The sequence below is a fragment of the Orbicella franksi genome, chromosome 1 (genome assembly GCF_964199315.1).
Source record: "Orbicella franksi chromosome 1, jaOrbFran1.1, whole genome shotgun sequence".
Taxonomy (NCBI): Eukaryota; Metazoa; Cnidaria; class Anthozoa; order Scleractinia; family Merulinidae; genus Orbicella; species Orbicella franksi.
Genome location: NC_138145.1, coordinates 32,984,600 through 33,001,098, shown reverse-complemented (window position 1 = coordinate 33,001,098; position 16,499 = coordinate 32,984,600). Strand labels below are relative to the sequence as shown.

Here is a 16,499-nt window from a genome sequence, read left to right as displayed (position 1 = left end):
TATGCAAAAATTATGTTAATTAATAATACAGAGCTTAGATGAACTAATTCTCAGACTTTGATTTGTACAATAAAACGCTTAGAACACTTGATGAGTGATTCTAGAAAATTTCCATACCCCCACAGAGTTTTTTCCCCAGTTTGACCCCACCTCCTAGGATTTTCCGTTCCAGGGAGCTTCACGGCACTCCCCCCCATCTGCTGAAATTTCCCTGATTTTTCTATTTGGGTGCCGCTACCCCGTGGAAATTCCATGTCCATAAATAACAGGACTTACGTCATTTATTTTAATCTCCTAGGTACTGCTATAAAACTTAGCTGCAGCTATTCATGGTTATATTGTAGACGAAGATGCAAGGTGGCATATTTTTTCACAAACAATTGTTAACCTTGATATGGTCACACAACATATGCTATTTAACAATTGCGGGTTACGGGTCGATGGCCCGTGAGGCGAAGCCGAATGGGCTATTGACCCAGGGCCATTAAGGGCGAAGGGTCTAATTGTTTTAGTATCACCCAACTAGTCGGACAGAAAAGGCAATAATAAATTTAGCAAATGCAAGTTGAAGAAATATTTATTTGGGAATAAACCGAAAGAAAGCGTCATGCTCGATTGCGCCAATTTCGCTACTCGAGGACTATTGCTAATAGTCCTCTAGAAGTGTAGCCAATTAAAATGCAGGATTTGCATTAGTCCACTAGTTAGGTGATACTAATTTATCGTACATTATTTATGGGGAAGTTTACTAGGTCAGGATCAAAGCTGCTGGGTAATGAAAGATTAAGGCTCTGAGATTTAATTTTCCAAAAAATGACCATGGAAAATTCTAGACATAAAGTCATGTCATGTTAAAAATGAGTTTGAACTACAGTGAAACCTGTATTAAGCAGACACCCTTAGGACCCTCACTAGTATCCGCTTAGAAAGCAGGTTCCAACAATTATTATTTTGTGCAATAATAGTTAATTGTTAAACCTTTTGTAGCTCAGGGTAACACAGTGTAAGATCAAAGACTGCTCATAGCACAATGTCTAGTTAGTCAATGTGTCAATCTTGAATAATCTACTTAGCTTTAAAACGACAGTACTGAACAATTTTAAAGGAGTCTGAGCTGAGCTTTCAGAAGTCAAAAGCTCTTGAAGTTTCTGCTTATTGCAGGTTTGTGCAACTAAATGGCTTAATACATGTATTGGTGTCCGTGTCTGTTTAACAAAGGTATCCGCTGAATGCAGGTTTATTTTACAGTAAATGCAAAAAAAAAAATTTAGGACTCAAGCTGATGTCCACTTAATAGAGGGCATCAGCTTAATATGGGGTCTGCTTAATACAGGTTTCACTGTAACAACTGACTCAAAGGAGCTTCATTCACAAATGGCATAACAGCTGACTTTTTCTTCATTCAAAGAAGTTTTCATAAGTGAATCTAAGAAAGTACTGAAAATTCAAGCTCTTTTAAAAAACCCAGTCGAAGTTTTAATCTATGCATAGTCAAAACAACATGTCGAATTACTTTACACATGCAGTTATAGCGGGAAAGAAAAGTTGTCACCCAACATGTTTTTCAAAACAGCTGTTTCCAAATATCACTGAAATTTTTCTTTCAAAAAAAGAAGACGTTAATAAAGTCATATGCTTTGTCTTTGTAGTTTGTAAATGATAATAAATTCATTTTCTGCCTTAATGTTTTTAATTTGTCACAGGTTTCAATCATGTCGTACTATAAATAATCAAATGAAATCTTGACTAACACTCCAGCGCTCTTACATTATTTACACTTTCTTTAATACTTAATTTTAATAGAAATGTAAATTTTAAGTCATTTTAAATTATCTTTTAGTAGCTTTTGAATCCTAAGGATGTATTTTTAATAATTTTAGATTTTAGTTTCTAGGTATATATTTTATGGCAGGTCCACACCAGCCCTCTGGGTTGCCAGACGCAGACCTGCCTCATCAAAAATATATGTATGTATGTATGTTTGTATGTACATGTAATAATACTCTTGATCAATAACGATTTCCTAAAACATAAGCAGGCGAATATTAACGTTAAAAGCCGACATTTCGAGGTCATTGTGACACCATTCTCAAGGCAAAGTTGATAAATAATGCAAAGATTTGATCTCTATACAGTCTCTACAAATTAGCATAATAACAAAGGATCACAAGTTCTTCAAGTGAATACCTTTGCACGAATCGAGTCCATTTGCATGTTTAGGGATGGTTTAAGTTTTCTTAAGTTTTCTCCTCAGTTAGGCAATCAAATTTGTTAGAACATTTAGTAAGCACGTGAAATTGTTCTCAAATTCGTAGTATGTTTGAAATTGTAAATCCAGTTTATTATTTGTAACCATTTTTAATAGTAACTTAATTAAGTATTTTATTGTAAATAATATCGTATTTTAGCATTTTATTGTAAATAATATATTTTTAGCATTCTAATTATTTTAAGCTGAGGGCCCCAAGTTTATCAGTAACTTAAGTTACTGTCATGGGTCACCCTCATTAAATAAAGTCTTTCACTTCACTTCACTCTTTCAAGACAAGGAGGTACGTTCAAGGTATGTTCACTCAACTAATGTGTACAAATAGACAACGATTTTTGTCTGTGTCCATCAATGCATTCGTGGAGGTGGCCACTAGTGTAACCAACATATCCTGCATCACAAAGGTTACATTGAAATTTATAAACTAGGCATTGTTGGTTAATAGTGGCTGGCTTGACTTCTCAAACTTTAAGGTCTTGGTCGAGTTTTCTGCTGATGAACACAGGCTGAATTGTGGTCTTGAGTTTTGAGCTGAGGTCTGTGAGACGTTTCTTCACTACATTAGCAGAGGCCTGTCATCTTTAAATGGTACAATAACTTGGATGGTGGGTGTAGTTGTTTTGGTTGATGGAATGTGATGCTGGTCTGCTACCTTGGAATCTACAAATTGCTTGACAGCCAAATTGAATAAGTGCCTCGCGTACTTAAGTTTTAAGAATACGGTCTCAAGTCAATCGCATTCTTGTGAGAAGTACGACCAGCCGGAAGATATGCGGTAAGCTCGATCTAACATGGTGGTAATTAGACTGTGCTTGTGCTGATTATCCATATGGCTCTGGTAGTGGAGTAAGAGGCCTGTATTAGTTGGTTTCACCTTGGTCTTGATTCTGGGAGCTAAGTTTAACAGTTCAACAGCCATGAAAGGAAGCGAGGCATTCATTTCCACCTCCATAGTAAACTTTGCTGATGGGTGGCAGTGGTTTAGGGTGCCAAAGAAAAATTCCGGCTGATGCTGTATCAGGCATAATGGTAAAGGTGTCATCCACATATCGTCGATAATGGAGGGCAATTTGCCTTCTTGATTGAGTTTATCTTTAATGGAGCACATAAAAGCATTGGCCAGCTTTGAAAAAGCATACTGGAATATCAAGCCCCACTTTGTAGGTGACGACATGAAAGAGCTAACTGCCACGACACTATGATCTGTGGCATTGGACTACATCAACCAGAAGGGTCTTAGACCTCCAAAAGCCCTTTTGAAGGTCTTCGAGGAGCTGAGAAATCGAGATGACATAGTTGTTACAAAGCCATACGGAGTTGTTGTAATGGACAAATCTGAATATCTGCACGCGCTATTTGAAGCCTCCATCAATGATACCAGCAAATTTAGACCAGTTGATACACGGAGACCCAAAACAATAGGAAGGCCAGTGAAATATTATCGTCCGCTTTTACAATGGGAAAAGCAATTTAGCACTGTCATATCTAAAGTACTACCCAGGCCCATTACCGACTCCATCCGTTCCAAAGGTTCTAGACTTGCAGACCTATATGGCCTACTGAAGACACATAAGGAACAACTTGCTATGCGCCCAATTCTCTCCGCTACCCATCAAAAATTAAGACCACAATTCAGCCCGTGTTCATCAGCAGAAAACTCAACGAAGACCTTAAAGTTCGAGAAGTCAAGCCAGCCACTGTTTACCAACAATGCCTAGTTGATAAATTTCAATGTAACCTGTGTGATGCAGGATATGTTGGTTACACTCGCGGCCACCTCCACGAACGCATTGATGGACACAAACAAAATAATATCGTTGTCAATTTGTACACATTATTTGAGCCAACACAACTCGAACGGACCTCATTGTCTTTCAAAACAATTTCACACGCTTACTAAATGTTCTAACAAATTTGATTGCCTAATTTAGGAGATGCTTCTTATCAGAAAACTTAAACCATCCCTAACCGTGCAAATGGACTCGATTCTCGCAAAGGTATTCACTTGAAGAACTTGTGATCCTTTGTTATTATGCTAATTTGTAGAGACTGTGTAGAAATCAAATCTTTGCATTATTTATCAACTTTGCCTTGAGAATGGTGTCACAATGACCTCGAAAAGTCGGCTTTTAACGTGAATATTCGGCTGCTTATGTTTTAAATAATAATAACAAAAATAACAGCAACAAATATTTAAACAGGATAACCCATCAATGTATTCAACACTGTTATCAGAGGGGTCCTGTAAAACAAACTATAGTGAAAATAATGTGAAAAAAAAGTAAAAATGGGTAGAAAAGGTGTACAATATTAGTAAAAATGCTCACTTAAGCTTATGCTAAATAAAAATCCTGAAGTTATGGATCTAAATTTGATTGGCAGTTTCACTGATAAACCATTGTTCGTTGTGTTCTTAGAGCGAAGTAATCTTTCAAAGTAGGTGGTCCAAACATTATTTTGAAGACAGTCGCAGACAAATTGACTGCTTTTACGCTTAATTAAGTTCTCTGCTGATGGTAGTTTTAGATTGCTGTCACCAATAATTTTCAAACTTCATTGTTCAATGTTGTTTATCAAACTATTTTGGGTGTCTGACCAACCAAGACCAAGTGATCCCCAGCATGTAAAAATAGGCGAGATCATTGTTTTATAGATTGTTTCAGCACATTTTTGGTCGATCGATGAACTGATTGATCTTAAGAGGTTAGCTCTGCTGCTGATTTCTTGTGAATTTTATGAAAGTGTAATGTAAGGTTCAAATTTGCGTCTAGGTCAATGTCCAAGTACTTGTAAACAAACGTATTGTTGATACATGCCCCATAAACAGAGAATGATATTAAGCTCGTTTCCCTAAAGATTGATTCTTTTCACAGTTCCAAAGAGCATAGCCTAAGTCTTCCCTTTTTAAAATTGATTATCAGTTTGTTTTCTTTGAACTAACAACATAAGCTGCTGTCTATCATTGAGGTTTCTTTGGATTGTGACAATGTCTTTCGTTGAGGTATAAATTACAGAGTCATCAGCATAACTAATTATCTTTGAAAATTGCTTCAAGACAATTAGAGAAATGGCACTGAATTGACTTTGCTAGCAAACTATTAACTACATGGATAATGAAAATATGTGATAACGTTGTTACAGCAAGTTTTTGTCTTGTACTGCCACCGTGCTGTGGGTACATGCAGTTGGGAAAAAATTGATATTGGTTGCTTAAATTTTACATTTTACTCTGTCTTAGAAAAAAATTGTATTGTACATGTACGTTTCACTTTCTCTAATGAACTGTCTGCTAAACACAATGTCTGAAGTTTGTCATGAGAAAAAAGAGAAAAAAAACAACAACTAACATTGTTTCACTCATGTCCACTTCATGCTTGCTCACCGGGCAACCTGTGATAAGAAGACGCTAGCCTGACCGATCGTTTCACTAGTTCTGGGCTATTGGACAGCCTTTTAGTGGTGCCCTAAAAATGCGAACACATTTCCTACTATTGCACCAAATGTATGATCTGGTTTCAGTGTAGGAACTTGGCTATTACGCAGATGGTATTATGCAGATGTGACAATCATCCTATCATATCGCTAACAAAGGATTCAGGGGATTAGGGGGTCTGTTCAAAGTACAAAATTTCTGCAAAATATACACTTGTTTAATAATAGGGTAACATTAAAGCATTTTGTTTCATTACTTCGCTTTTTAACAGTGTTAATATTTAAACATAAATATCAAACAAACAGGAGTTTGGTTATCGCATGTTTGATTGAGAATGACTGTTAACCGTTCGGCAATCAAATGTTCGATTTAGTTTGATTGACCAAATTTTAGTGCAAGTTTGATTATGTTCGATTGCCAAATCCAGTCGAAAGATTGGTGCTCTATTGGGTTTGATTATCGAAAATTGGATGAGATACGCCGGGCATGTAGTATGCTAGAACAAGTATAGCCAGAAATCAATAATTATGGTAACTCATATACCGTAACTAGAATAACCCATAAGCCACACATGTCAATCATCATCTACTGGGAAATTGACAGGTTTGCTCATAGAGCACTTTGATTTTAAAAAGCCACTTAAACAAAATTTTCGTTTATTCTCTCAATCTATAGTTTCAAATGTGTTTAGAATCATGGTGAACTTTATTTTTATCAGATCCTAACAAAAAGAACTGTTTTAGGTGCCAAAATTGACTTTTTGGAGCAAAACTGTGTCTGGGCTCTGGAACTGAGTTTAAGAACCTTGTGACATCACTGGTTGTATACACACAGGAAAAGCATTAGATTCTCTCTTGTTTTGACTTGCATGTCTGCATCATTTATTTGCCTGTGTACGCTTTTGGCACAGGCCCAGTTTATCATCGTTTCTGAACCAATCATAAGTAAGTTACTTAATTTCCCATGCAAATAGCCATAAATTCATCAACCATATAATAAATTGTACAGACGAACACTAAATTGAATGGTCAACAACATAGGTAAAATCTACTGAAGTCTTCTGAAAATTTTGGTCATCCGTCATTCTGCCACGACTAATTATTGCAGGGACACAAACATGCCACTTTGTTTTGATTTTTGGTATACAAATGAAGTGCAGGTTGAAAGATTACTTTTGGATATGAATACTCATATCATGTGGTCATGATATGATGCCGCCAAAGCTTGTCAAAGAAACGACAGCTGTTGTAGCTAAGCCTATTGCTAAGATTCTGAATGCTTCTATTGATCAAGGATGCTACCATAGGGCTTGGAAAATGGGTCAGGTAATGCCTTTGTTTAAAAAAGACGATGAATTTAACAAAGCAAACTATAGACCTGTTACAGTCCTACCCGTGCTTAACAATATAGATATATGAGAGTTTGCTGGCCATGCAGCTGAGTGATTTTTACAGTGCAATTCTGCTGGATTTCATCAGCTGATACAGAAAGTTCTATAGTTGTGAGACGGCACTGTTGAGGTTAACCGAGGATTGGACGAGCAAGCGCGATAGAGGGGAATTGGTTGTGGTAGTGTCTATAGATCTGTCTAAAGCTTTCGATGTTGTTCAACATGATTTACTCCTGGTGAAACTCAAGGCGAGTGTGATGGGACCTATGCTCTTTAACTTATTTATCAATGACTTGTTCTACCATATCAAATGGGCAAAACTGAATGCGTACACGGATGATCATCAGATATACATTTCTAACGTTGTCCTGGTGGCTCTAGGGGATTGCGTTTCTCATAAATTTTTGTTTCCATTAAAAAATTCTATAGATATTTTTTGGAATGAATATAGATAATAAGCTTTCATTTGATAATTATATATTTGCTATCTGCAAGAAGATAAACAACCAGTATAATGTAATACTTAGATTTTGTAATCTTATTTCCAGAGACACCCTCTTACAGTGTGACTACTCCAACCAAGGCCATTCAACAAAATTTTCCACAAATTTAACGAATAAAATCGTGGAGGTTAACAATAGTTTCCAACAAATTATCCTTGAAAACAAGCTGTACATTACTAAGGCAACAGAACTGTGGTCATTTTGGATAATTTGTTGGAAAATTATTGTTAACCTCCATGATTTTTAGTCGTTAAATTTGAAGAAAATTTTGCCAGGCAGCCTTGGTTAGAGTAGTTGCACTGTAAGATTGTGTAAGGCTTTTATCTTGCTACACTTTAATTACTGTTTGTCCATATGGCATTTTTGTGGTGCATGTAAGGCTGGAAAAATGGACATTCTTAACAACCACATCCTTAGATTCATACTTAAGGACTATAACTCGCCCTATGGCAATTTACTAGATAAAATTAATTAAAAAACCTCTGTATGTTAGACACCTTCAAAATATTTTAGCTATACTATATGAGTCTGTTTTTCAATAACTATCCAAAATATTTAAGTAATATGTTCACTGTGCTCCCAACACCTGAATGCATGTATTTATTGTTGTTTGCAAACTGATACTTGTAATCAATTGACCAAGCAATTTACCGCTCAAATTTTAGTGGTCCGATTTAATTAATTGGTGGAGGGGGGAGCTGTTAGTAACAAGGCGATAACAGGGGGAGGAGCCTAATAAGTCCACTTTTTTCCAAAGATGTCTACAGTCTCTCTATTCTTCTTGGTCACTTTGCTCGAAAGCCCCACCCCCACCCCCCACCCCTCCGTGCTTTGCACTTGCTTCACTTGCTTCTTCTTTTGCATGTGTAAACAGAGAGGCTGTGAACAGTCTAATAACCTGTAGGTTGTATAGCAGATATAACTGGAAGAAAGGTCAAGACTGACATCTGTTGTACAATCTTGTCTGTGCTGAAACTAACAAAGCATAGAGTTGCCTGTCGATTTGAAGTATCAAAAGCTAAGTCGATCACTGTGGAGTTATTGAATAGTGTTTCCTTGAATTTCTAATTGAAATGTTATAGTGAAGCTGCATGTGACTCAGTTATGTAAACTTTAGCAGACTACTGGGTATCTAAAAGATAGTAATGCTGTGGTACATTCTGTTGATAGTGACTTATTTTATGCAGTGATTCATCTACAGCATAGCTGCACATTACAAGACTTATAATAACCTTTATTTCTTAAAGTAGTGTCAAATCGTGGGGTGTTACCAAAACAAAGATTTCCAAATCGTCTGCAAGAAAACAAACAACGACGAAAATGTAACTTAAAATCCATCCTTGTATGCATCAACTTCATGCATGATGACACATTGATGGCGAGGTGTGACAAGGGATCGTCACAAAAAGCACATAGTGATCTGAGCTACGTTTGGACTTATAGTTCACCACTAAATTTTCTCTGATTCTGATTGGTTTAAATTGATCACTTGACGCGATAGTGTTCATCCGCGGAGAGACACCATCAGCCCATAGTGCCCGTCCACGGAAAATACCCGGATGGATAGCACTCGTCCATGAAACTATTTCTGTAAACAAGCGGGCTTATAGAAAATAAACAATTGAATTTGTATTAAGAGGGATTTTGTTTGTTTTCTTTTTCAAATTTTACATTTGGCTTTCACGGCTTTCATCTAAAAAAGTTGAAAATAATTCAATATGATTTTTGAACTGGTGTGTGGAAGAAAATTTAGTGGTGAAGAATAAAGACAATAGAGTGTTTATGTCTCAGAACTATCGGTCTGATAGTTACCCTTGGAAATTTGATGTTCTTAAAACTAGCATATTTGTTTTAAGAACATCAAATTTCCTCGGGGCAACTATCAGCCGATAGTTCCTTGACAGAAACACTCTATTGTTTAAATAGAACGATACACATCAATCTCCCCTTTACCAGATCGCGAAAATAGAAAGATGTGGAAATTGTACAGTAGGAGCAGAAATCTAGCTTATAAATTCTGTACTGGTGCATGCCAAATGTCTCTAGAATGTTGACAGACTGTGTCGACGACGCATCCATTGTGAAGTGTGAAAATGCTAAAGCTTTAGCTTAAATTCATTGTTTTAAATTTACTTACTCTGTATAATTATGTTACATTACAATTATAGAATACTTACATTACAAAACTTACAATTTACAACACAATGCTAAAATTGACTTATACTTTGCTAAATTCCGAGTTTACAATTATCAGTTACAAAATGTTATTTTACACTACTTACAGTACTCTACTTACTACATACGACATTACCTACTTACAAAACCTTGCATAAAATTACTGAGTTGCTTACAATATGCTATATTACTTATGTATATCACTTACAATACACTATGTTACATTACTTACTTACAATATGCTATATTTCGTATTTCTTACTTACACAAATCACTTGCACTTAAGGTTACAGAATGATGCACAATATTGGAAAAACTGTAATAACTAATTTAATCCTTGCAAATTAAATGTGTGATTACGTACTGCATGTATTAATTTATGAAACCAGACTACTTCTTTAAGAAAGTATTGTTTGTTTGACATAAGAGCTATGAAATGTTCAATTTCTATTTGTCATTTACCAGATTTATGTAATCTGCGAACTGAAATTTAACGCTATTTAATGTTTTGCAATAAAGAAAGTACTTACTGATGAGAATAAGGTGGTCTAGGGTTGAACAAGAGGACCATTTATTAAGAACGCTGTATATGACTTCATTCTTGGAAAGGCTTAAGGTCTTTTTAGACATAGACTGATACCATTCAATAAACTCTGACCAGAAAGAAATAGCATAGGGACACGATACGAATAAATTACTGACGGTTTGGTCGATGTTTGTACAGAAGGGACAATGAGTGTTTTCAACCTTATTCATTTTGTACAAAATGCAATTGGTGTAAAGAAGATTTTGAATAATGTTGTACTGGAATATTGAAAGTTTGATTTCTTTGGTCACGAGAAAGGGTAAAGAATATATTTTCTGACGTTCGTGGATATCAAACCCACATTCTATAAGTCTTTTTTCAGCCATTGGAGGAGAAAAATTCTGATGATCAATTAAAGATCTGTAAATTGTTTTACATGTAAGTATATCAATGGCAAGTAAATTACTTCCTGTTTTAGATATTTTTTCCAGACACTCAATATTGCTGAAAGAAGGCTGTGATACTGTAAAAAATTGCATTTTACATTGAATTTTTGTGAGAACTCGTCGAAAGACAGAAATCTCATCGAGAAGACTGCATAGCTTGATGCCAGCTTCGAAAATATGCAGAGGCTTTGTTGATTTTTATGAATCGATTATTCCAAACGATTTGGTTGCATACATCTTTCTTTGTAGTAGGGACATTATTTAATTCTTGCCTAAGTGAAATCATGTCTTTGTAGAAAATAGGTAGCTTTGTACGGTGGCCCACAAGTGCACACCAAATTTAAATCACTCACATCAAATTCAAATCACTCACACCGAATTCAAAACATTCACACTGAACTCAAATCACTCACACTGAATTCAAAACTTTCACACCAAGTTTCACAACATGCACAGCAAATTTCACAATGCTCACACCAAATTTTAATCTTTACACTAAATTTAATATTCTTACATGCACCACATTAAAATATTCACACCAAATTGAAATCTTCACACCAAATTGAAATCTTCACACCAAATTCAAATCTTTACACCAAATCGAAATCTTCACACCGAATTCAAATCTTTACTCCAAATTCAAATCTTCACACCGAATTCAACATCTTCACACCAAATTCAAATTTTCAACTCTTCCGGTCAGCGGTAAGGTGTTGCCTAATGTTCTACTTCATAGATCGCAGATAATTAAGTCCAGCAACATGCAACTGACTGTTTTAAATAAGGTTCAGTAGTATCAGTTCATATTTTAACATAGTTTCACATTTAGAAGTTTCATATTTTGTAAGCCAATTTACTTTTTGTTCCTTTGATATTTAATGCTATGAAATTGTTGGCTGGCATCTGTTCTACAGTTTTATGAAACATCAATTTGGGATCTTCCTTGGATACTTAATTTACTTTCCACACCTGTGTGCATGTACTTGTACTGTTTAAAGTGAGGTTTCATAGAAAGTCTTGTTAACTGAACATTGGAGTAGTAGCGTTTGTCCATAAGATTTCTGCTGTAAATGTTCTTAGGCAGAATACATCTACAGGCTCTCAGTTGTGGTATCTTTTTGTAAGTTGTTAAGTATTTGGATAAAGAGGTCTTTAAAGGAATACCTTTTTGTTTAGCCTCATCATGTAGATAAACCATACAAAAACCTATAAAATTTAGTTGCCTTTTAAACAATTTTCAAATTGTTCTATTTTGTATAACTTCATCAAAAATATGAAATGTTTTTATTAAAGTTACCCTTTATATTACTGTAACAAGGCATCCACTAGTAAGTTGCTTCCTCCCCCAGAACTCATTCTCGAAGACTGGAAGAGATAAAATCCCCAGCTGATTTGTTTTGCCACTAGGGGATGTGAAACAGGTTACCAATAGTGTTATACATGTGGCCACAATATGTTTTCTCACTCGCTGCGAGTTTTCAGTTGATAATGGAATCAGCCCAACCTACAAGCTGTTCACTACATCAGACACGAATAATAATGCTGAGTGCTTCATATCCTGTGCTTTGTTTGCTGGACAACAAAATAACCACAAATCCTCAACCTCAGGTATTGAATTTCTAGCTACCTGATTACCTCTCAAACCTCAGTTATTTATATGGAAAATAGCTGGCTACGTTTTTTTAAATTTCCATTGCTTGCCGCTTCGTCACTCAAAATATGTTTACAAAATATAACTCGGTCATCAAATAGAAAAGCATTTTATCATCAAAGCAAATAAACTTTACCGAAAAGCACAAAGCTCAATAACAAACAGTTACTCTTGGATACCTTTAAATGCTATAAAAAGGGAACATTTTTCACAGCATTAACAAGACGTTTACACAAAGATCTGAAAACCGACAAACTTGTCCAGAAAATTCAGTAAGCCTTTTTACACCTTAATGCAAGCTTGTGGAATAATAATTATTGTTCAGAGTCCCTGTCCATAAATATGGAAAATAACTCGGCAAGGGTCGAAAATTCGATTTCGCTCATATTCCTATGGTAGATAGGCTAGGGCATGACAAAAACTACTGGATAGTCTTTTTGGCAAAATATCCTTTTATTCCAAAGAAATATGCAAATTACCAAAGTCCGTCAAAATCGTCATTTGACGCACCATTTTATTAAACAAGTTTGAGAGCCTCGCATACAAAACCACATCATTCTTCCTTCTTTAGAACACTCAAATATTTTTGTGCAATGTTTAATTGTGTACCGGGTTGATTTTAGGGAATGTTGCAGTTTTTGTTGGGTGCAGAATAATTAAATTTCGAAGACATGTATTTCATTCACTTAAAAGTACTTCGTAAAAATAACTGATTTTGACCATGTGCGAAACCTTCAAATGGATTAAGCTTCTGGTGGTTGAATCGCAGAAAGATGGTCTACAGATTCCTGTAAAAGTTTCTCTGGGCAAATGATTGTGAGCGACGCGAGAGCTTTTCAAAGCACGTTAAAAATGTAGATATTTGACCATCCGTCGTCAAATTTCAATTTATGGGTTAGACATATATTTTAGCAAGCGCCACATGTCTTGAGCTATATTAAGTTGAAATAGACACAGAGCTGATAATTTCGAAATGTTCTAACCTTATTTGCTGTAAAAGACAGGTCCAAAAGCCGATTTGACGTGTTTCTGTCACCATTTGTCGCACATAAAGCAGAAGTTTGCTTTTGTTTACACAATGTGTGATGTACATCGCCAACTGTCAACTTATCTAATGGTCGAATACCATGAATCTCTGACCCTCTTTCAACACATATGATCACCACTGCATCTAAGTCAAAAACGGCTAAGTGATTTGTAGATAGTTGCTTGCTTTGCACCACACCAAAATATTACGTTTGATCATCGTTTGATCTCTTGCTGCTTGAATCCTTGCTGGCAGTGGTTCCTTGTTTGTTCGTCACGCAATGCTGTCATCCCTTTTTAGGGGGTACGGGTAGGACAATTTCTATCCTAATATGTAAGGCTCCGTAATGCTCGGAACCAAAGGGAGCACACAATCTTGTTGAGTAGGAAGAGATTAAATTAAGCAATGGAAAGAATGAATAGTTAACCATTGCCCGTGTTGTCATCTTTTACTAGACAACCGCTGCCTACCCGCCCTGTGTAAACACTGTAACGCTAAACTCGTACCTAGGTCTTTTTCGCGCTGTGCAATTATTTTTGGTTTACATATAATACAGTGGGCTACCCTCGGGGAAATGGGAGGTGGCTGCTTAATAGGGGTTGGTGTACCTTGAATATTTTTTCACCATCGGGCTATAAATTTCTTAGTGAACATGGAGTCAATTCAAGACAATCATTATAGACGTCATCCTTGGAGATCCAGGGCCAGTTATTGGGAGCGGGGAAAAGTCTTAACGGGTGAGAAAAAAGTTCGGGCGAAGACCCGCTTACACTTTTTGCTCGCCCCCACTAACTGCCCCTGGGTCTCCAAGAATGACGGCTATCATGATTGTCTTGAATTGACTCCATGTTTACTAAGAAATTTAGCTAAATTTATAACCCGATTGTGAAAAAATATTCAAGGTACACCAACCTCTATTAAGGTGGTATGGTACCCTAAAATATGGCGATGTTCATGAAAGAAGACCCTTGAGGACTTGTCAAAAACATTTTGAAACGATCTTGCCGAATTTCCTTCCAGATAAGTGTGAAAAAGGAAAGTACACAGTGGTATAAGTTTTTTCACGTGGCAACGGCCATAGCAACGACTGTTTACTATAAGAACGTGACCAAAAATATAGATTATTTTTAACTTATATGAACGAAACTATTTAGAAAAAACTTTTAAGACATGCACAACTCGATTGGTATAATTATTTGTGAAAAGCTTTGCCTCAAATTGCCATCACAGGCTCATTAATTTCCCTTATGACAAGGAATATTTCCCACAACTGCAGTAACTTTTTACAAAATAGAACAACCATTGCACCCCCTCCCCCGAGATCCAATCTGCACCCCCCCCACTATTTGTGGCTCGTTAAATGCTTAATACTTCGTGTAAAAAACTTAAAGTGCATTTTTCTCAAAAGTTTACTTTTGTACCGACTGACTTCGCGCCATCATTTCTACTTTGCAAGGTTTTTAAGTAGATTTTCTGAAACTTGGGCTCATCAAAGACCAATAGTGTCGTGATGATATAAACCAAAAAAATCGTAACATTTTAAGGTCTGTCACGTGACATGAGATGATTTGTCCACTGGGTGTGGTAAAAAATAAGGTTATTTCCAAATAAAGTTATAAAAAGCACTGAAAATAAGAGTTAACTGTCAAAACTTAGGTTCATATCACAGAACAAAACAGAAACTTACATGATATGCTTATTTGACAGTCAATTCTTGTTTTGTAAAAGAGCAGGAAGTGTTGGCGTCAATACTATAAAAGGCTGTGGCTGGTTTCCATAGCAACCATTTTGAGTAAAACTCTAGAAATTTAATTTCTCTTCTTGAGTGCAATAGCACACAATTGATCTTTCTTCACCATATTTAAACAAACTTTTTGGTCCATATTGAGGGTACCATACCACCTTAAGCGGCCAACCCCTATTAAGCGGCCACCTCGCATTTCCCTGAGGGTAGCCCGCTGTATTATATGTAAACTGAAAGTACCGTAAATCCTCGAATTAGCGCCCCCCCCTCCGTGAATAAGCGCCCCCTTCGAATAAGCGCCCCCTTTGAATAAGCGCCCCTCCTATTGGCCGAAATTTAAAATAAGTGCCCCCCTCTCCTCCCCCCATTTTGTGGACAAGTAACGAGACAACAAAGGGTGTATAGCTTTTGTTGTGTAGTATTAGATTTGTACATTGTTTCAGTTTGTGAAAACGTTTAGTGAGTACTAACAGTGCCGCGATTTAAACTGTAGGATCAGCTTTTTATGTCAATAAACAGCTTATGTTGGTGTTTACGCGCAGATGATGTATTAAAAGAATGACCATGTCCACCTATGATTTGGGAAAAATTCAATAAGCGCCCCCCGTCTTATCCTAAATTTGAAATAAGCGCCCCGGGCGCTAATTCGAAGATTTACGGTAATTGCACAGCGCGAAAAGACCTAGGTACGAGTTTAGCGTTACAGTGTTTACACAGGGTGGGTAGGTAGCGGTTGTCTAGTAAAAGATGACAACACGGGCAATGGTTAACTATTCATTCTTTTCATTGCTTAATTTAATCTCTTCCTACTCAACAAGATTGTGTGCTCCCTTTGGTTCCGAGCATTACGGAGCCTTACATATTAGGATAGAAATTGTCCTACCCGTACCCCCTAAAAAGGGATGACAGCATTGCGTGACGAACAAACAAGGAACCACTGCCAGCAAGGATTCAAGCAGCAAGAGATCAAACGATGATCAAACGTAATATCTTGATGTAGTGCAAAGCAAGCAACTATCTACAAATCACTTAGCCGTTTTTGACTTAGATGCAGTGGTGATCATGTGTTGAAAGGGGGTCAGAGATTCATGGTATTCGACCATTAGATAAGTTGACAGTTGGCGATGTACATCACACATTGTGTAAACAAAAGCAAACTTCTGCTTTATGTGCGACAAATGGTGACAGAAACACGTCAAATCGGCTTTTGGACCTGTCTTTTACAGCAAATAAGGTTAGAACATTTCGAAATTATCAGCTCTGTGTCTATTTCAACTTAACATAGCTCAACACATGTGGCGCTTGCTAAAATATATGTCTAACCCATAAATTGAA

General features: G+C 36.4%; 2 protein-coding genes across 5 annotated transcripts in view; one reads left to right on the top strand and one right to left on the bottom strand.

The window, feature by feature from the left end:
* Positions 1 to 16,499, bottom strand: part of LOC145479208 (integrator complex subunit 3-like) — a 306,674-nt gene that overhangs the window by 53,892 nt on the left and 236,283 nt on the right. The window lies entirely within an intron of this gene.
* The window catches only part of LOC145479884 (uncharacterized), a 192,565-nt gene that overhangs the window by 48,916 nt on the left and 127,150 nt on the right, over positions 1 to 16,499 (top strand). The gene's annotated exons all lie outside the window — the stretch shown is intronic.